Genomic DNA, 23,268 nt, shown 5'->3' with positions numbered 1-23,268 from the left:
ATTTTTAATTTCCCTTTTTTTCTAAAATGCATTCTCAGTGCCTTTTACATACACAAAATAAGAGGATTTGAAAGTGAGTCAAAAGATGAATCATTAAAGTCTTTCTAGTGTGATGTGATGTGTGTGTGTGTGTGTGTGTGTGTGATTATTTTCTGCTTTTGTTTTTAAGTTAGTAATTTCTATGGATGTATGCATGTACATGCATGTAAGCATACATGTTTGTGAACAAACATGCACACAATTATTTTTAGGACACTATCTAACTTAGCTTCAAATTCTTTATCTGAAAAGTGAGTATGATAAGGTCCACTTTTCAAAGTTGCTTAAGATGTTGAGACAAGGCATGTATTTTTTTCTATCTAAAGCTTTATTATAAGAAGAAAGCCATAGCAAGTGACAGTGATAGCTTTTACATTACAAATCTACACCTGTTTAATACATGTAGTTGATGAACGTAGTCCTATTTGCACACCAATGGTACAACCAGCACAATGAAGTAATTGCCATTCTCCCCTCCATACATTTCTTTGTGTCCCTTTTGTGTATATTTTGGTAGAAAACTTCTCAAATAATAGACGTTTAACATGAAATTTGAGCATGGATTTCCATATTGCTAACCGCAGGCACAAAACAACTTATTCACCATGGTTAGCAAACCTCTGCATACACAGAAAAATAATTCCAATTTTCCTTCTTCCCTCAGACCCTCACAACCACCATTCCTTCTTCTGCTTTTTCGAATTTGAGGATTTTAGATACCTCTTGCAGAGAAGGAATGCAGTTTGTTCTTCTGTTATGAGTCTATTTCACTTAGCATAGTGCATACATGTTGGAAATGGCAAGGCACATGTTGACTGCATTTTCCTTTAAGATGAGTGAGGAGACTTCCAAAACTAGTGAACAGACGTGCTGGTTGAGCCATTATATCTCGACTGTGAGGCTCTTAAAATGAAACGAATCAATGAAACTGCAACCCACACTTCGGATGTAACAGTGATGACATTTGTTTTTCTAAATAAGGGTTTTACTCATGTAAGCAACCAGATTAGAGATAAAGGACACTGGTTTTCTGTAATATAGCTCACTAATTGGCGAAAAAGGCCACCCACCAATGAAGGCTGGGGGGGATGTGGGATGACTACCATTTCTGTAGATGACTCTTTCAGATCCAGTCAGATTCCTTGAATGGATGTCTTTCAAGCAGCGGTATCACAGCCCAAGTGAAGCCATTAATGACATATCTGTTCTCAGACATAGTATTTTGGGAGGGACTCCATATCCTGCAGAGGATAAGCCAAAGGGATAAGAGAGAAGAACACAGACAGGGATAGAGGAGAGGGCAAAGGTGGTTCCACTATTCTCTCTTTCTAGAGAACACCAGAAAGTCTTCTCATCTATCCTTTAAGTAAATGGTGTTAATGTGTACCCAATTAGTTGATACAGGAGGAAACAAAGAGAGAACTGCGAGCTGGTAACCAAAATCTGCTCCAATATAACTTTAGTCTCTATTAATAATGATGAGCGCTTTGCAGCTCAAGGAAACATTTATATTGCATTCGCTCTGAGTCATCATTGAGAATCAAAATACAAATAACATTGCTACAGAGTGAAAAAGCATTTGTTTACTGTACAGAAAAAGTCTTTCTCCAAGATTGTTTTTCTGTCTTTTATAAATATGTAACTTTATGAAAAACAATTTGACAAGTTAGAAGTGTTTTGACTGACATCAAGGCATTTTTCTCTACTCAGATTGGGAAACAAAATGCACAATACACACATACAGTATTTTAAGTGCACTTGTCTTTATACATAGTTGGAAGACTGCATTGCAGTGTAAGCGTATCCTGCAATGTACAAAACTGTGCATTATAGATTGAAGGAAAAAGCTAGCACACTAAACTACAATCTATATGTTTATACACAAGGACCAAAGCTTTGAGTAAAGGAAAGGTGAAAAGTCATGTGCTTTGAGAAGGTGTTTCTGTTATTCTACAGTTGAGTTCATTAGGTCACTGTGAACCTTGAGTCTGTCTTTTGGTATATCTTCTCCTGGATAACACGCATCCAGGACTCCGGATCAGAGGGTCTCAAAGCTCAACTCAAACTGTCATCACTGAACACATGGTAGAACTGAGATTCCAAGGCCTCATCCAAGGCCAAGTCAGGAACTCCGAGGATAAGACCTGGGAATCTATGTTTTATCCAGTCACTGAAGAAGGCTTTCTGATATAAACTGAAGTATGGAGTTGCTACCTTGGACATGATTGAAAAACAGTTATGAGCCAATGCAGCAAGTAAGTACCTGGGACTGGAGAAATGGCTAAATGGTTAAGAGCTCATGCTGCTCTGGCAAAATACCTGGATTCAGTTCCCAGGACCCACAAGGGGTATCTCAGAGCCACCTGCAATTTCATTTCCAGGATTCCTTCTTCTGGACTCTGCAGGCATTAAAATATATATTTACACAAGTGTGCATGCACGTTCAAACACACACATAAAATAAATTAAGAATATGTGTTTTAAAAAGAAATGAACACCTAGATTAGCCATATCGAGACAAATAGCTTCTCTCGTGTTACAGAAGTTCTCTCTCTTTTATTAACATTTCAGAAGCAATATTGAAAGATTATTTCTAAGTGTTTCCATTTTACAAGGTCAACTTTGTTAATTTCACAACTAGCAGGAAATTTATGACATATTGGGTCATTAAGACCCTATTTGCTCATCCATAGCCAAACTGTCCAATGCTAATGACTACATTTATTTTCCTGTCCCTCTAGCACATGTTAATTCTTCCACCTCTCCTAATTTATGCAGGAAGGTTTTTGCTGTTGTTGTTTGCTTGCTTCTTTTGGTTTTAACCAATGATGCCCAGGTGCCACATGGAAGAGAAATCTCTTCCGGAGTTTAGAAGCAAGAAGTTGCTCTAGGTCTATGGGGAGATTTCAGATCACGTGAAAATGGTATTTTCAGCCTTTGTGTTGTTGACTTCACCTGCAATAATGGTCTCTCAAGTTCACTTGCTTTTTTATTTCTGGCTTATCATGGTCATTTGCTTTTCCATCTATATTAATTTCTTTCAATTTTTCCTAATAAAATCAGTCAATTTTACCTCCTTAATTATTCTTCAGTTGCAAATACAGCACATATAAATTGATGGCTGTAAATTAATTAATGTATTATAATTAGAATAGAAGTCAATGGCTCTTACATGTAATGTGTTGCTCTCATTTCTAGTATTTTAGTATCTTAAGCACATTTCACAGTCATATTTTTGTTACTTAGAAAAGACAATTGTATATGCCCTACATGCCTACAGTCTCAAGAGTGAATTTTAGCTAGAGCTTTAATGCCTCTCTAAGAGTAAGTGGCCAGACATTAAAACTTAGAGAACTTACTAGCTTTTGGCGATACCTTTAGAACAAGTTCAGGAATCACAAAGAAATTCTTCCTCCCTTCTTAACTAAGTCCATAGCCAATATGACAACTTTCCCAGTTCTATAATCTTGAGTCAGACAAGCTAGATTCATTTTAAGGATCAGATCAACAACTAACAGACAATTCTGCCTCTGATATGTAATAGATTGACCTTGCCTCTAATGTAATTATTTGTACTAATGTAAAGAATTATTTGAAATGTAAGGATTTATATTCATATAGAAAATAAGTAGGATTCATAATTCATTAGGAAAAAAGATTGAAGTGACTCATAGTAAGGTTTGAGAGACAGAGAGCTAGGATACTATTTTTTTTCTTGTGTGGATAATAAGATTCTCTGTACCTTTATTTTATCTATGATGTGTAAATATAGATATTATTTAGTTCATAAGGTTGCCATGATGATGAAGTAACATAGAACATGATCAGAGGTCTCCAATGTCACTCACAATTTGTCAATACTCAATAAATGGCAGATAATTTATACATCTCTGTGCTAGCAAAACAATAAGATTTTAAAATGGCCTTCTCTTCTTTTTTATGTCTCAACTTTTTTCTTCCTCCCTCCCTCCCTCCCTCCCTCCCTCCCTCCCTCCCTTCCTTCCTTCCTTCCTTCCTTCCTTTCTTTCTTTTCTGAGACAGGTTTTCTCTGTGTAATAGTCCTGTCTGTCTGTCCTGGAACTCACTTTGAAGATCAAGATGGCCTTGAACTCAGAGGTCTGCCTCCCTCTGCTCCCTAGTGCTGAGATTAAAGGAATGTACCACCACATGAGGCTTTGTTCTTATGTTTTCAAACTTTAAAGAAAGGTCTAGCTTTACCAGGAGCTCGCTCTCTCTCCCTCCCTCCCTCCCTCCCTCCCTCCCTCCCTCCCTCCCTCCCTCCCTCCCTTTCTCTGTTGTATTTGCATGCATGCATGCGTGTGTGCTCCCACATATGTAGAAGTATACATGAGTGTGAACAGAAGTACAAGAAGCACAAACTGGCAGTACGATGATGGGAGAGTCTCTGGAGTTGATAAGAAGAGTAGAGTAGCAAGCAGGAGTAGGACATTGGACACTTGAGTTTGTATTGCTGGGCTGTGGCTTCTCCTTCTAGAATTAACAGGGAAGAATTTGAGCTGTATAGGAACTGGCTATAATACTGTTGTCATTCTTTAGAATGGCTGACCGTCTTCATTCATTAGAGCTGCATTTCTTTCTTTACTGATAGACAAAATAGCATCAGTTTTCCATTATTAAAGACAGAGTTCAATGGCCATGCCAAATTTCTGAGTTTTACTTATGGCATGGTGAAAATGATCCTCCTAAAACCAGAAATTTAAAATAAATTCTATGTATCTGCAGCTTAATAAAAGGTCTGATGTATGTATATGACCCAAAAATGAAAAGTCAATAACTGTGCATTCTTTATAATTGCTCCCTAAATCTCAAAATGAGCCCAGGGTTTTCAAAACTGCTTTTATCTAACCTGATGCATTTTTTTTTCCTGAAAAGATATTTCTAGCATAAGTGGAATAAAGTTCTAAAGCAGTTAGTCAGTTTTCCCTTGTGACTCATACAATGGAAATAGAAACAGAAGAAATGGGATATTGGCAACATTGGGCCTTACTTAGCTTTGTTCTCTAACTGTCTCTAGTGGAACACTCTTGATCATATGGGTACATGTGTGATCAGTGACGTAGGTGTGGCTGTTTGGAAACTCTTAAACGACAGATTATTGTCTAAAAAAGTCAGGACAAACGGGCAGTCGATAAAAATTTTATAACATTGTAGCAGAGAATAGTTGAACCATTGCTTTAGCCTAGTTTAATGAAATTGCATGGAAACACAATACAATCAATTTATTCAGATGTCAGGAATCAATATCATCAATGGGGAACAATTTACATTTCTAAAATACACTAATAGTTCTAAGAGATGTGCTATTTTCAAAAAGGTTTCTCATAAAATCAGCCTGTGGTTTTTAAGATCTGTAAAAAAATATCAGGAGAGCCGGGCGGTGGTGGCGCACGCCTTTAATCCCAGCACTCGGGAGGCAGAGCCAGGCGGATCTCTGTGAGTTCGAGGCCAGCCTGGGCTACCAAGTGAGCTCCAGGAAAGGCGCAAAGCTACACAGAGAAACCCTGTCTCCAAAAACCAAAAAAAAAAAAAAAAAAAAAAATCAGGAAACACAGGGAAGTCTGCTTTCCTGTCTGTCTGCAGGAGCAGACACCAGGGACTTGGCACACAGGTGTCCGGTAATTGTCATGTAAAGTAACAAAAAGTGAAAGCGAACAAAAGAGACAGAGGAACATTAGGCTTCCAATATGGATGAGGTTTTGTGCTCAAGGCTATAATTTATGCTACATACCTTAATTCTAAAATAACCACTGAAGTGGGTATTAATTCCATTTTAAATAAAGTAACTGGGTTCAGAGAATTAGTTTGATTATTCTAAGGTCATACATCTAATAAATTCAGTTCCTCTAAAATACATTATAACTGGAAGCATACGGAGTGTGCTCTTTTGTGTCTTTTTTTTTCATTCAGCATAATTTCATCCTTATAACCTCATAGGAAACAAAAGTGGTTCCATTTTATAAAAATCAGTGCCAAGATTCTAACCCAAACTTGTTCCATTTCCAGCTTTACACCAGTTTTCTTTTGATACAGAGTCAGGAAACTAGTGCAAAGCAGATCTTAGCCCCTGTAGGAAATATATAATAGAGAAACAGTTCCATAGCAATGATCATATAAAGAAAATTTCAACCAGGTAGTACAGCTTCTCCAGAAGATACAAGAAAACAGACCAAAAAGAAGAGTCTGAAAAAGTCATATTTCAGCAAGTATACTGGCAAGAGAAACTCGTATCTGATAATGGAAGGGTAAGTTGATAGAGCAGCTTGGAAAGCATTTTGACATTATATAGTTCATTGGAATGTTTGTAGACTATAGAGTCTGCAAAGCAGCTCTTTTACTTGTAGGGTATATGAGTGTGCGTACCTTAGAATAATGCTTGCATGGGACTGTCACTGTACATAAAAGAATACCAGAGATTACTGTGGGCCAGTGAGATGGCACAATGAATAAAGACACTTGTCACCAAGCTTAATGACATAAGTTCAAGCCCCAGGTTCCACATGGTGAAAGTTTTTATCTGACTTCCATTGAGTACATACCATGGCACCCATGTATCTCAATGTATGTAATAAATAAACAAACATAATACGACTTTTAAAATCATGATTATAGATTATTCGTAATCATTCCAAACTAAAACTTGCCCTCCACTACTGTGGCCCAGATCTGAGTAACTTAAACATCTATGAAAAGGAAATCCATACAGAATATGCACGATTATTGCCAAAGTGCTGACTTAGTGAGATTTAAGCAAATTTGCATGCTCTGTTCTTTGTCTGTTACTACCAGAAAAGTATATCGTATTGCTGACAGAAGCATCAATATATGGCAAGCTGAAAAGGAAAACTTATAAAATCAGCAGTCATAAAATTCAGGGGACACATGGGAATAGAAGAAGAAAGGGGGAAGGAAATAGTGACTAAGAGGGAATTTGGAAACCTCATCCTCATTTAGAAATACCATCGAGATATTTCTAAATTCATATGCTTCACTTAGTTGTATGTGTGTGTTTGCACACATACATGCACACACACAATATATATATATATATATTCACATACACATGTACACATGTACATATACACACACACATGCTTGCACATACACACACATATATATACACAAATGCACATGCACATACATATGCACACACATATACACAGATGCATGCACACATATGTATACACACATATATATTCACATACACATGCAAACACACACACATATAAATACATACATTTGTATATATGTTATCACACCTTTCATTTAATAAGAAAAAAAGTGTTGGTCATGAAGGAAAATCCAGTCATGAGAATGCCAAATTTTCCACCTGGAGGCATAGATAAATATGTTTTTCACAAAAGGACTCCCATCAATAACATGAAGAAAAATGTGCTTTTGAAGGAAAATAAGACAAATATCAATAACAAAAAGAAAAACTAAGATTTTCCCATTTGTTTCAGGACAGCTTAATACTCAATTGGGAAAATCAAGTATTAGTTACAGATACAGATCCAAAAATTCAAATAAACATTGACAATTCAAATTGTATATTAAAAATTGATTCATTTTAAACAAATTTAATCCATATATTTTAAATTTTATTTATTTATTTTATTTTTTTTGTTTTTTGAGACAGGGTTTCTCTGTGTAGCTTTGGTGCCTTTCCTAGAACTCACTCTGTAGCCCAGGCTGGCCTCAAGCTCACAGAGATCCACCTGCCTCTCCCTCCTGAGTGCTGGGATTAAATGTGTGCACCACCACTACCGGGCTTTAAAATTTATTTTAAACACCATGCTTTATTTTATGTATAGCAATACAGTTTACATATGAAATAGCATTAGAGTAAAATGACTTGACATATGATTGTGAAAGTTGGATTTTCTTTAAAATTCCACTGATAATAGTGCAATAGGAATCAGACATGCCCAGTCACTCAATATGATTGATTGTCACTTTGACCCATTTGAGTGATTTTTAAAATTTGTTTTGGGGTGTGGGATTTGTAATATGAAAAATTTTCCTTTTTTATTCTAGTTAAAATTTCCAAAGTGAAAACTAAGTTGAATATGAGAAAATCTATCATTGGGTAAGTAAATAAAGTGGAAAAAGAACAAAAAAAGAACCTATTAAAACTCTAAGCAAATAAAGACCAGAACTATGGCCTTCTAGATCAGAACAAACTAATATTGGGCGAGTCAATAAATGGGAATAATGTGAAGTAGTTCATCAAATTTAAATGTAAATTATGGATTGCTGACATTGTGGTTTCCATATAGTTAAATGGGAAAGGATTTAAATTGGATGTATTAACACTGAAAGAGGAAATCTATCATAATAACGTCTTTCTAGAAAATTAGTCTTTTAGAAGCTGAGGGTGTGGCTCACTGGATAAAACACTTGCTGTGTAAACCTGATGATCAGAGTTCGAGTCTCCAGAACATGCCACTGGGCAGAGAGGGCAGTCTCCTATAATCTGCCCCTCTGGATGCATACAAGGCGTCTCTCTAGAGCCAGCCAGCTAGCTAGAGTAATCAATTCCTGTCCATCCTGAGTTATAAAATGAGATACTCTCAAAAAATAAAAATAAAAAACAAGAAACAAGTAACATGTATTGAAACATCACATTGTAGCCATAATTTTGTCAATTACTATATTTAAATAAAGGATAGTCAAACTTTCATAGTATGGCTTATAAGACTGACCAGTTGGCATACCAGGTAAAGGCTCCTGTAGCCAAGCTTGCCTATCCAAGTTTGATTCCCAGGACCCACATGATGAACAGAGAGAACCAATTTCCACAATTTGTCCTCTGACATCCCCCCCACCCACTAAGTACCTTAAGTCCATAAAAAAAAGTCATTGTTTTTATGACACAAATAAAAGTATATAAAAACTATGAGAATTCTTCTAAAAATGTTAGATTTAACAGACATAAGATCTTACCCTCTCCTTCAATTATCTAAAGGACATTCATAAAACTTAGAGTAGTGTTTTAGATTCATGGTTTTCAAAACTAATTCCAGCACTTGAAAACTACTTTCCAAGTTAGTGATTATCTAATTGTTTTGTTCTTAACTCCCTAGTGTTCATAGCATCCTGTAACACCCAAGACAAATCCAGCCATGTTTCATCACACTGTAGCTTCATATTTGATGACTACGCAATCCTGGAAACTATCCACAAAATAGTTTGTTTTTTTATTAAGAAACTTTTTATTCATTTTACATACCAACCACAGATGCCCCTCTCATCCCTTCTCCCACTTCTGCTAGCGCCCCTCCCCCCACATCCTTTCCTTCCGAAAAGGTAAGGCCTCCCATGGGGAGTACAGTGTCACAGTAAACATAGTGGGTGAGAGCAAATAAAAATAAGCCAATATTGGAAAAGAGTTCCAAAATGTACCTTCCTTTATAAAACAGTAAACGAACAGACCAAAATGTTGTTATATTTACCTCCATTGATTTTTGAATGAACCAAAACTTGAATTTTTAGAAACCAAATTCTCAAGGACCAGAGTTGAGCAATGAAATCAATTGAGTCTATAGATTCAGACACTGAAGACTGTAAACATGTTTCTGAAACAAATTTGTATGACAGCAATAACTTATAGTCAATGTAATCAGGATGAAAATAGAATTAAGTGGTAAAAACTCAAAAGCACAAAATAAAATACTGTTGTTTGCAGGTGATATGATTGTCCACAAACAGTAGCCAGTATGATCTATTAAGAGCGTATTAGAACTGCTAAAATAAAATTCAGCTGTTTCATGAGACTAGAGATCAATAGCAAAACAGCAGTAACCTTTCTATGCTCAGGCAGTCTTCTGTTACAGCATATACTGCAGAACACTGCCTACAGTTGGAGTAAATATTTATGCTGCCAGGGAACTCTGAATCCTTGAGCAATGCCTTCAAGCACTTTTACTTAAAATAATAAATGTAATGTATTTACATGTAAACCTATGAGTGATTATAGTATTTTCTTACATTGGAACTGGTTATGAACGTCTTCAGTTGCAACTTTAAAAAAACAAAGTTGAGAGGGGGAGGGAATCCAATACAGAAGGAGAGGAAGGGAGGAGGGAAGAAATAGCATTGAGGATGTTTGATAGTGTCTTAAGGAATCACGCCATTTCATATTTACCTAACATAATAAAAAGTACACATATGTGTATTAAGTATTAAATGAAGTTACATCAGGGGCTGATAATCCTTCCCACAAGAGCCATATACACTATAACAGAAACTCCACTACCAGGCATGAGAAGCCTCCACTTGAATTCATTGATCAGGCTAGTCCAATGGGCTCCCAAAACAATATAGTCTGATGCTGTTGCCCTTGGTTGCTGCTCAGAGGGTGAAGGTAAGTCCTTACATGAAGACACTGCATATATTGGACACAGGACTCAGATGATTTGACCTGGAGATAACCTGAGAGTCTCTTTACTGCAGTCCAGCTTTTATAATCCCAGAAAGTACTATGTATGCTGCTGAGGGAGAGAAGCAATCAGTAGTCCTACACAATTGTTATACCAATGAATTATAACAATGACCAGCATGACAAAACCCCTCTAAAGGTGCAGTAGTGGCACTTACATCTTGGTGGTAACCACCAGCTGTTTAAATTAGACTTAAGACCCACTCCACAGGAGGGAAATGAAGACTAGGAACATAGCCAACTGTCTGAGACTAGTGAGATCTTGGATCTTAGTAGAGAAGAGACTCTACTACCATCACTTTATTAAACTAGTACCATCCTTAACCACATTCTGAAACTTAACCTTATACCCACAGATAATTATAGTTCTCACCAAAGCTCTCATCAAAGAAGCTTCTCTTTATCATTACAGAAAAACCACAAGAGGTCATGATACAGAGATCGATGGATCCCATGGAGTCCAGCTCCAAGGATACACCTACAACATAATTCCTTTACCTAAGGTTCAGGGAACAGCTTGGAAGAGAAGGTGGAAAGATGGTAAGAGCCAGAGGACCAGGGAGTCTGCTCTGAGATCTTGTCTCCTAGAAATGTCAAGGAAGCTACACCCATGATATTTCAACAACATGGTGCCTAAATAAGACCTGAACACATAATGTGAATAGACATGCAAATGCAGAGAAATCTCACAGGGTCCAACCCCTAGACAAAGCACTATGGGCAACTAAATGACTACTGTGAGAGAGAGAGTCATTCCCAGGGATGAAACCTGTAATTGGTTATCCAATACAAAGTGGTCAGGCAAATCATATACATAAAAATCATATACATCATACACATACAAAACCACACTAAATTGATTCAGTAGGTTGTTTTTTTTACATGTTTATGAATATATATGTGACAATAATAATTATAAAAGAATAACAATTTGAGAGGAAGTGAGGGGGCTCATGGGAGGATTTGAACAGAGGAAAGGAAAGGGGACATGTAATGTTTGTGGGGTCTCATCCATGCACATAGAACTATAGGCAAGTAATAGATGCTTGAAGAAGGAGAATTAGCCCCTTCCAGGAAGTATTCCCTTATTGGATCACTCCCAACGAAGGGTGATCAGCCGTGAAACCATATACATTCAAACAACAAAAGTAGACTTCACAGGTTGCATTACATATTTGTACACACACTTACATATGTAAAAATAAAGAAAAAAAGGTTATCAGCTTGAGAGGTAGGGCATGGGAGAGGTTGGAGTGGGGGGTATCTGGGAGTGCTGGAGGGAGGAAAGGGAGGGGAAAGTGATGTACTTCTATTTTAACTAAAGCATTAAAAATGAAATTAAATCCTTCATGATGAAAAATGTAATAAAAGAAAAAAATACAAGCATTAACAAAAATTTGTATAATCATTTTCCCCTTGTGTATTTTCATCCAGAATGGCACAGACAATACCAGTAACATCATGGTATGTTGATAATAATCACATTTTGATAATTACTTTTTTTTAATGCTAAGATTTTGTTAGTGAACTTAGTCTTTGTAGTTCAAAAATTTTGCCAGACATTCTATCTGAGTATGAATTTCAGTCCGTGCTGAAAGTCTGAAAATCAGGGAAATAGAGAGATGGCTCAGCGGTTGAGAGCACTGGATGCTCTTTGAGAGGACCTGGGTTTGCATTGCTGCACACACAGGCTCCAGTTCTGTGGAATCTGACACCCTCTTTGGCCTCTGTGGGCACTGGGGCACAGGTGCATGCAAACAGAAAACCCATACACATAAAATAAAAATAAATGGGAGGCCTTGCCTTTTTGGAGGAGGGCATGGGGCATGGGTCGGGGTGGAGGCTGTGGGGGAGTGGGAGGAGGGATGAGAGGAGGATTTGTGATTGGTATGTAAAATTAATTAAAAAATGTCTTCATAAAGAAAAAAAATCAAAAAAATTTCCCCCTTTTATTGAAAATAAATAATTTTCTCATACAATGTGTCCTGATTACAGTTTCTCCTCTCTCTACTCCTTCCAATTGTACCCCACATTGCCTCCCACCAGGATCCACTCCCATCCTGTCTCTCAGAAAAGAACAGGCTTCTAAGAGATAACAACAAAACAAAGCAACATAAAGTCTAATACAATAAGACAAAAACCATCACATTGACGTTGGACAAGGCAATTCTACAGGAGAAAAAGAGCCGAGGGAAGGCATCAGGGTCAGAGACTCAGTCATTCACACACTCAGAAATCCCGTACAACACTAAAGTGGAAGCCATGAGGTATGTGTAGAGGACCTGGTGCAGACCTGTTCAGCTCCTGTGTTTGCTGCCTCGGTCTCTGTGTGTTCTAATGAACTTTGCCCACTTGATTGAGAGGGCCTAAATGCTGGTCCTAAAAAAAGTAGTGATAAAATGATTCTTAATATTCTGCTATACTCATAGACTGGTGTCTTATTCAACCATCACCAGAGAAGCTTCCTCCTGCAGCAGATAGGAACAAATAAAGAGACCCTCCCCCAGAGAGAGAGAGAGAGAGAGAGAGAGAGAGAGAGAGAGAGAGAGAGAGAGAGAGAGAGAGACCTTGGGACCCTCATCTCTAAATGACATGTCTCCATCAAATATCTTCCCTCAGAGCTCTGGAAACGCCATCAAAAAGGGGGCAGAAAGAGTGTAAGAGCCAGAGCAGTTAAAGTACATTAGAAAAATAAATCTGTTTTTAAAAATCATCTAAAAGTCAATTCATTTTAGAGGCACAGACCTTACTCTGAGTCAAAAAATTATTTGAAATTTGCCTATTTTATATTCATTCTTTTTTCCTATGTTAAACTATTTACGCTTTTATTATTGCAAATATCTCCAGGTTTTTAAAATCACTGTAGCATTTTCTTATTTTTTGTTAGAAAAATATTTTGGTCCTTCCTGCTTTTGAATGGATTTCCTACCCACTTCTTCAGATTTTGTATAGTTTCTGTTTCTACTCTTGAGTTCCAGAGATTTTTCTTGTCTCCCTTTTATTTCAGACACAAGGTGGTTTGATTTCCTTGAACATTTTCTAGACATTGTTCCATCATTATCATTCCTGTAGTCGTACTTATTAACTAGTTTTGTTTAGACTCTAGTTCAAAGCATTTTTGTTGGCATACATTTTCTGCTGGCTCCCCTGTAATTTGACCTTGCTTCTGTTTTCTGTCTATATGCCTGACGCTTATTTTTCAGACTAGTGCGGTGTCTACTTCCGTTTGCTATTACGCTTTTATCTTTAGCACTTCTACTTCAAAGAGCTTTCAGTAGCAGACTCTCACTTGTCCTGAGGCAACAGAATGAACGACACCATGAAAATCATAGCATTCTGTTCTCCAGGCTTCGCAGCAAACACAGAGGAAGCTGATTTTGATGGGGCAAGAACTTGAATCACGGTCAGGACTTTGTTTCACTTCACCTTACAGAATTCAGCTGTTGGAGATTGCACAGTGGTTAAGCATGGACTTCTCATTTCTGACTCCTGGAAAATGATGGCAGTATGGCAGGCTAAACATTGAGGGACTGTGCAAAACTTCACAAGAGAACTTTAAACATGTGAAAAGAACAAATTCCAACATTTAAAAATTTAAGTTTTGAGATTATGATATAATATAATTATATCAATTCCCTTTTCCTTTTCCTCCCTCCAAACCCTTCTTCCTCACTTTCAAATTCACAACCCCTATTGCTTAATTGTTGTTGTGTATGTGTTTTGTGTATTCCCAAACATAAATACAAACCAATTCAGTCTGTATAATGTTACTTTTATTTATTTTTTCAAGCTGAACATTTGGTATGGGATAACCAACTGATGTGATCTGCCCAGGGGAAGACTTGTTCTGATCTCAGCATTCCTTAGTTTCCTATAGTTCTTTTTCTAGGGCTGATGCCTTGTGGAGTTTCCCCCATCCACTTGGTGTGCCTATTGGTGTTGTCCTTATTTAGCTCATGGTTGGGTGAGTGGGTCATATTGTTGAGACTTTATAGGTGTAGCTTCTGACATTACTAGGAGACGACCTCACAGGAAACTCTGTTCTTCTGACTCTTACAATCTTTCTTTCTTTTTTCCACAATGATTTTTAAGGTGTGGGAACTGTGTTGTAGATTTATCCTTTGGGATGGAGCTCTACACCTCTGCATTTTGATCAGTCAGTTGTGGTTTTCTGTAGTGGTCTCCAACTGTTGCAAAGATAATTTTCTTTGATGAAGGATGAGGACTGTTGGACCATATCCTGAAGGATGTGAAGGATCTAGTTGGTTGGAGAGGTTCTAAAATTTTACTTTTAAGATTGTCAACAGATGTATTTACTCTTACATAATACATTGCTTTGAAATGTGTGTACATTGTGGAGTGGCTAAATGGTGCTTATTGATATATGCTTCACTCCAGTCTATGTCTTTTCTGTGTGGTCTGATTGCATAAAATTTCTGTAATAAAAAAAAATTAAAAACATAGTACATAGTTATTAGCAATTGACCATTTTTGTCTGTGAAGCTGGAGACTAAACCTTAGACTTCATGCTTGTCAGGCAAGTGCTCTGCCATTAAGCTAACACTCTGGCCTCAGGTATCCAATTTTTAATAGTATAGATGTAGACTACTTTTGTTCATATTGTCCTGTGATTTGAAGTTAAGCTGTTCCTACAGACCTATCCGGCAGTGTTGTAATGTCAGTTCTTTTCAGGTGCTGAGATTAAAGCCTAGACATTTTTGGTATGTTTTTTTTAAATTGTTAATAGTTGTCATGTTAATGAGATTTAGAAAAAGCCACATTAAAGGTTGCTACCTTCACATCTGATTGGAGTTGAAGCCTATGAGCTTTTCTTATAAACACTCTATCAAGGGAAAATACATGTGATACCTGGCAAGAAAGTTGGAGAAGGTCTGATATTTAGAGTGGATGACTCCCAATCTATGCTAGTCAAATGGATATTCGTGTCATTTTTTTTCTTTTCAAGGGAAACTTTAGCCTTTTACATGAAACATCTTCTAATACTTTGTCTTAATAAACTTTGATATTATATTAAATAATGAGGAATGAGTTTCTATTTTGTTGTTACAAATTCTAGCCCACCTCTTCCAAGGCTCAAGGAACGTTAGGGAAGAGAGATTGGAAAGAAGTGCTGAGAACATGGTAACATCCAAAGATAACTGCAGCGGCCATTACCTGTACAAGACCTGCACAAGGTTGGACCAGTCACCATTCATTATGTAGGGGGAGTGGCTTGTAAGACCCTGCCCTTCACTGAGGGGTATTCGGGGCAGTTAATGGGTGCTGGAAGGAAGGAGATATCATCATTTTTAGTTATGTAGCAGCTGATGAGTTGCCCATGTTCCAGTATATATGTCAAAGTCATATATGGAAGTAATGACAATTAAATTCAATCTCTCTGTCTCTCTCTGTCTCTCTGTTTCTCTCTCTCTCTGTTTCTCTCTCTCTGTTTCTCTCTCTCTGTTTCTCTCTCTCTCTCTCTCTCTCTCTCTCACACACACACACACACACACATACACACACACACACACACACACCCTAAAGTAGAGATTGTAGATTCTGTAGAATTTAGAAGGAACAGTGTACTTGGTTATTTCTAGTGAGTTAAAAACCAGGCCACCACATGATTACTTACACAACTCATTTCTTTTACTCCTTGAAATCACTTGTCCTTTTGGACATTTGTGTTTATTATTCCTACTATATTCCCTCTTAGCAAATAACACAATTTTCACTAAGTTCTTGATATTTAATTTTTCTTTTGAGTTTTTAAAATTCTAACACATATATTGCATCTACACATTTAAAAAGTAATGCAGATTTAAAATGTTCAAAACATCAGTTTTTCCCTATGAATAAAATGATAAATTATGTTGTAGTTGATGAAAATATAAGTTTTTGTTTTTATATTTGTATGTGAAGCCTAGGTCACATACCTTTTTTTGCTTCAAATTCAGGATATTTACTTATTTTTTTTTTTTTTTTTTGGTTTTTCGAGACAGGGTTTCTCTGTGTAGCTTTGCGCCTTTCCTAGGACTCACTTGGTAGTCCAGGCTGGCCTCGAACTCACAGAGATCCACCTGGCTCTGCCTCCCGAGTGCTGGGATTAAAGGCGTGCGCCACCATCGCCCGGCAGGATATTTACTTATTAACTCTAAAATTTTATGGGAAAGTCTTTTATATTTCTTGGTAGACCTTTATTCCTATATCTGTAACTTCACCTGTACCTACCTGATCTAGATCACCTTTGATATCTATTAGAAAACAATTTTAACAGCATTCTGTTGTCAGCTCTTACCATCTGGTGAGGAATTCCATTTTCTCCTTTTATGGTTACCCTGTGAAGAATGGCTGTCTGTAACAACATAGCTCAGAGGGTTCTTGTTCGGGTGCCAAATGTAGATGCAACCATCTTGTTAAATAAGAAACACAGAGATGAAAACCAACAGGTCAGAGCAATAGCTAAGAGCTAAAAACCTTACCCTTCACTGTTACTGTTGCCCTACCTCTCCGAAAGACACCTACTTCCTGTGTGTCTGTCTTTTATATAGAGTTTCTGTTCTGCCTTCTCATTGGTTGTAAACCCAACCACATGACCTCCTAGTCACTGCCTGTCTGTACAGACCTCCAGGTCTTCTGTGACTGGTATTGAGATTAAAGGCGTGTGTCTCCAATGCTGGCTGTATCCTTGAACACACAGAGATCTACCTAGCTCTGCCTACCAAGTGCTGGGATTAAAGGCATACACCACCAACGCCCAGCTTTTGCTATGGCTTGCTAATAGCTCTGATCCCTGGGTAACTTTATTTATTAACATACAAATCACATTTTAGTACAAATAAAATATCACCATAGGTTCTGGTCCTGTGGTCTTTAAATTTGTACCTTTCCCTTTTCCTTCTGAGTCCTAAGGTGCCTTTAATAAGGAAAATCTATAAATAAGCAAATTAAATAAAGACTTGAATAATAACTCAAACTTATTCCTGAACATTTCATAGACTGGGAATGATTTTATGTATTTTGAAACCAGTGAGGGCAAATATAACACTATATGTGTGTGTGTGTGTGTATGTATGTATGTGTGTATGTGTATACATATGTATATACATGCACACATACATACGGTATTGTGATAATCTTCACCAGTTTTTTTATTTGAGTTATTCCTTGAATATCTATGTCTTCACATTCATCATCTTTATGAAACTCATGATATTTAAAGATAATGTCTTTTACATGTCAGAATTACAGGGATGATAGACATTGAAACTAATTTTTGGTAGGCGCATATATGCTGGGTGAAAGGCATTCCATGTATCACTTACAGTTGCTTCACTAGCTTCGGTCTCTAAAATGACTTGTTATTTAAAATAAGACAATTTCTCTCCCCCCCGCCAGAGTTCTAGAATACTGTGATGTTATTTGTTCTGTAGGGACAGCCAGTGTTTTGCTCAGAAGAAACAGACAAATGTGACTTAAAGAGAGTTTTGTCAAGATAAGGTACTCTTGAACAAGAATCATTCATCAGGTAATGACTTTCTAAATAAAACTTAAGAAATGCTTGCATCTTGAAAACGGAATTTGTTCCATAAAAGATATGAATGAACCCTGTGAGGAATGATGCGTCATTCTTGTTTGCTCTATAGCTTTTCTTTCCCTCTCTAGGAGGCAGGAAATTCAATCTTTTTGAAAGTATGGATGGAAAAAACAAGAGGTAAAGTAACACAAGTGCTCTTGAAGCTGTGATCAACGCAGCATTGTTCATTAAACCGAATCCTGGGAAATCAAAGTCCTTGTGGATTTTAATAATTCTATTTTCCTTATTCAGGCACAGCTTTCCAGCCTCTCTTTAAAAATCACCTTCCTTGTGGTAATTTTACAAATGACTACAGCATTTCTAAGTGAAGTGTATTGAGGTATGGTTACCATAGAGGAAACTTTTCCAACGTAAATATACATTTTAATGATATTAGACAAAATTGTACACTCAGGTAATTACCAGCATAACCAAGATGCCAGGTATTTTAGTGATGATGAAAACTCATCACTAAAAAAATCCCCTTATGTGCCATCCTTGGCAATTATAATCAAGCTGTTATAGATGTTCATGTACAGATTTTTGTATAAATGTAAGCTATACTTCAGTTTGACAAAAACCTAGCAATGAGCTTCACAGGTGATATGCAAATGGATGATTAAATATATAAAACCTATTGAGTAATTTTCTTCAATGATTATGCAGTTTTGATATTCATATATATATATATGAATTCTAAGTATTCTGTTACCAAAAATATTGGATTATTAGCATTTCATATAAATAGTAGCTTCAGTAATAGGTGAAAGGTGGAATTTATACTGCAGTTTTAATGACTTCATTTCCCTAATGGCTAAAAATCATGTTGAACATCTTTGCATAAGCTTACTTAGTACCTAAGAATCTTTTTGAGTGAAGCATTTTTAAATATGATCTCTCTTTTAAGATTTGGCCTTTGTTACTTCTGCTCTGTTTTTATACAGGCAATGGAAGTTGAAAAATATAAATAATAAAATATAGTAAGTAAAATACATAAAATATCAATATACATATAATGACACCACCATCTACAAGAGCATCTATTTATGTGAAATATTTATGGTTAAATTTTCAGGTCATGCACTATATTAAAGTTTAAGACATTGCAGAGAAGAATCAGACATTAACTAATAAACAAATGATCAATGAAATATGCAATATGTCTTCATGAGTTAAGCAACTCATTATTGTTTAGGCAGCATTTGCCCAATTTGATCATCACATTGAATCTAATTCCAATCAAAATCCTGGCAGGAATTTGTTGAAGTTAAAAAAGTTTACTTTAAACCTTACAAGAAAATGCAAAGTTTCTATACTTGCCAAAACACATTTGAGTTAGAGAATAAAATCTACTTGGTCAAATGTACTATTCCCTTTATATATTGCTAGGTTTTATTTGTTGATAAAAACAAGTTTGTGCCCATATTTATTTGTTATTAGTCTGTAAGGCTTTTTCTTTGTGCTCATTGTCCATGTCTTAGTTAGTTTTCTATTACTGTGATAAGACACCAAGACCAAAGTAACCTATAGAACAAAAGAGTTAACTTGGCATGTACAGTTTCAGAGGGCTAGAGCTCATGACTTTTACGGTGGCCAGAATGGCAGCAGGCAGGCAGGCATGGCACTGGAGCAGGAACTGAGAGCTTATGTAGTGAGCTATGAGTCAGAGAAGGAGGAAGGGAGGGAGAGAGGGAGGGAGGGGAAAGAGAGAAGGGGCAGAGAGACAGAGACTGGGAACGGTGCCAGTCTTTTTAAATCTTGAACCCCACCCCCCAGTAGCACATATCCTTCAACAAGGCTACACCTCTTTATCCTTCCCAAACAGTTCTACTAACTGGGGACCAAGCATTCAAATATGTGAACCTATGGGAGCCTTACTCAAACCTCCACATTTTGGTTGTAAAATCAGACTAGTTCTGGCTTGTGCAATCTATATGAAACTATTACTCTTCTATTTGGAGATAACAAAGATCAAGGAGTTGCTATGCATGATTTTAAGGTTTAATATAAAGCTATAATAACTAGGACAGTGAAACATGAGAATAGACCTAAAGATTATTATAATGTGTGCACAGCCCAGAAACAGGTCATTTCTAGGGGTTTTTGCCTGGAGATACTTAAGATGAATCTTAACATGACAAGGCTTCAGAGAAATGCAAGTTTGAAGTTATAGATTATGCTACAGAAAGGCAACATATTGATGCCCTAAAATGTCCATCTCCCATTAATCTCTTCAAAACTCATGTTCTGCTAGTAGTGGACCAGATTTGTTGTTGTGGAAACACATAACAAAGCCAGCTAACTTTGGGAATATGGGCTCCAATATCCAGAAAGTTCACTTAAGACCATAATCAGATGATATTCTTATGGACTTTTTGTTACCCTTCACAACCCAGTTTAAAGTTCCTCTTGTCGGTATCCATACGTCTACTTATTATATTGTACTAGAATGTTTTACTGGCTCCTTACATCATTTTAGGCCAAACTTTCCAGTTATGTGGTTCTAAGTCTTGGACTTCAAATCCTGCCCAGAGCCTGTGTGCTCCTAGGAGAGACACAGGGCCTCTGAGATGGGATGTTTGCACAACACAGGACAGGACAGAACTATTTTTGCTCTTCCCTGATGACATTCCGCATCAAGTTTGCTCATGTTCTCCCCTTCACAGTTCAGGAAGAGATAGCCCTGCCTCACAAATCAAAAAACAAATAAACAACAAGCACTAGGAGAATATAAGTGGATGAAGGCATGAGCATTGATAATCCATTTTACCTCTGGGGGAAATGTTCTGTGACCCCTTCCTGATGGCTGCGGAAGGATTTTCTTGGCAATTTACAAGAACAAAACAACAGTGATTCTTTCATTAAGGAAATCTTTGGTTTAATTATGCTGAATCCTATGTGATTTTAATGGATTTTTTTGCATTGGTTGGTTGCTTTGTGTAATTTTAGCAGTTTTCCCATATGTCTTTATGTAATGTAAACAGCTACAAGAGTCTCTGAGTGTTCAAATTTAGATTTGTTTTCCAGTTCCTAATACTTCATGTGTCTGTCTTCCCCACATTGTGTTTTCTTGGGAATCGCTGGCAACATTTACTTTTCATCTATTATTCATATTATAAGTAAACATTTTAAGAACATTTATTTCCCTGAGTGCCTTTTAAGTCGTTGCCGGCATGGGCTTTACTCTGAAGATTGCACAGAATCACTATTGCCATCATTTTCATCACTACTGTCAAATAACAAGGTGGATGAAGTAGTAAGAAAAATATCAGTTACAATTATACAATCGTTGACATAGCAAACAATATCTGCTCCTAAATATTATAAAATAATCATGCTTTGGGACTGAATGAAGAAATACAGGATGTGTCAGAATGTATCTAATAAAGTCCTCATCAATTGTGGTTTAACTTTTTTTATTTCTACTTTTAGAGTCATATAATTATGGGCTGGAGGGATAGCTCAGTGGGATAGCCCTTGCTACACAAATCTGTTGATCTGAGTTTGATTCCCAGAACCCATGTAAAAAAGCTGGATATGGTTGCATGTATCTGTATGCCACAGAATGCTTATGTTACTGCTTTCTAGAACTTCTCATATTGTACAAAGGTATGTTATTAATCAGCTAAGAACACAAAATTGAATGCTATAATATTAAATGTATAGCCTTGAGTGTAGACATAATAGTTCCTAAATAGCCAATGGGTATGTAGATAGATACACATGTAGAGATAATCTTTTAAAGTAGCACACAATCTTTAAGGAGAAGAAATAGGTGGATGATCAGTGTGCAGACCCGAACTTGCAAAAGTGGACAACTAGGTAGGTGATCATGTGCATGGCTGCAGTCACCTGGGAGGCTGGAAAGCCTCTCTCCATAGAGGAGATAGAAGTACCACCTCCAAAGGCTCATCAAGTTCGAATTAAGGTCATTTCCAATGCTATTTGTCACTCTGATGCCTCTTCCCCAAGTAGAGCTGATCAGGAGGGATGTTTCCCAGTGATCTTGGGACACGGAGGTGCTGGAATTGTGGAAAGTGTTGGTGAGGGGGTTACTAAGCTGAAGGCAGGCAATACTGTCATCCTGGTTTTGTCTCAATCCTAAAACAAACATTTGCCAGAAGATAAGAGCCACTCAGGGGTAAGGATTAATGCCAGATGGCACTAGCAGTTTTACCTGCAAAGGGAAGCCTATTTTTCCTATCATGGGAACCAGCACTTTTCCAAGTATGCTCCATCTCCATTGCTAACATTGATCCTGCAGCCCCTTTGGATAAAGCCCGCTTTGTCGGTGGTGGTAGAGTGCTGCTGTGAACACTGCCAAGGCAGAGCCTGGTTCTACCTGCTCCATCTTTGTCCCAGAAGGAGTGGGATTGGTGCTGACCATGGGATGTAAAGTGCCTGGTGCATTCTGGGTATCGACTTCAATAAAGATAAGTTTACAACGGCCAATGAATTTGGATTCTCTGAATGTATTAACCCCCAAGATTTCAGTAAGTACTCATTGCAATGACAGATGGGGGACTGGACTACTTCTTCGAATGTACTGCCAATGTGAAGGGCATGAGAGCAGTCCTTGAGCCTACCTACAAAGGTTGTGGAGTCTTGTGGTGGTAGGCATAGCTGCTTCAGGTGAATAAATCGCCACTTGTCCATTCTACCTAGTGACAGGACACACATGGAAACGGGCTGCCTTTGGAGGATGTAAGAGTGTAGAGAGCATCCCAAAGCTGATGTCTGAATATCTGTCCAACAAGATAAAAGTTGATGACTTTGTTACTGGCAATGAGTCCTTGGACTAAATTAACAAAGCTTTTCACCTGATGCATTTGGGAGAAAGTATTCGAACTGCTATAAAGATGTTACATTGAAAAGGGAACACTGTCCACCCTGTACCTTTTCCTGTGATCAGATACGAACAGAGAGACAGCTTTGCAAGCTAACAGCCTCTTAGACTTCCAACACTACTAGAAGGAATGTGTGTAATCGTGGCTGTAACCAAAGACAAGGCAAACAGTCACAAGTTGGTTTTCTGAACACGCCACATAAATGATTTCTGCTCATCAAATAATATTTTAACCTAATAAAAATAGTTGGCAAAAAAGAGAAGAAATAAGTTAACTTGACTTTGACTTGTGTGTGTGTGTGTGTGTGTGTGTGTGTGTGTGTGTGTGTGTGTGTGTACATACAAATG

At 37.2% G+C, this 23,268-nt stretch overlaps 1 pseudogene; it reads left to right on the top strand.

Moving 5' to 3' along the window:
- The first annotated feature begins 13,817 nt into the window (after positions 1–13,817).
- On the top strand, positions 13,818–22,945 carry LOC114705050 (annotated as a pseudogene).
- The last annotated feature ends 323 nt before the right edge of the window (positions 22,946–23,268 follow it).

The sequence above is a fragment of the Peromyscus leucopus genome, chromosome 13, assembly GCF_004664715.2.
Source record: "Peromyscus leucopus breed LL Stock chromosome 13, UCI_PerLeu_2.1, whole genome shotgun sequence".
Taxonomy (NCBI): Eukaryota; Metazoa; Chordata; class Mammalia; order Rodentia; family Cricetidae; genus Peromyscus; species Peromyscus leucopus.
The sequence above is the reverse complement of the archived record's forward strand: the minus strand, read 5'-3'. Positions and strand labels throughout refer to the sequence as shown.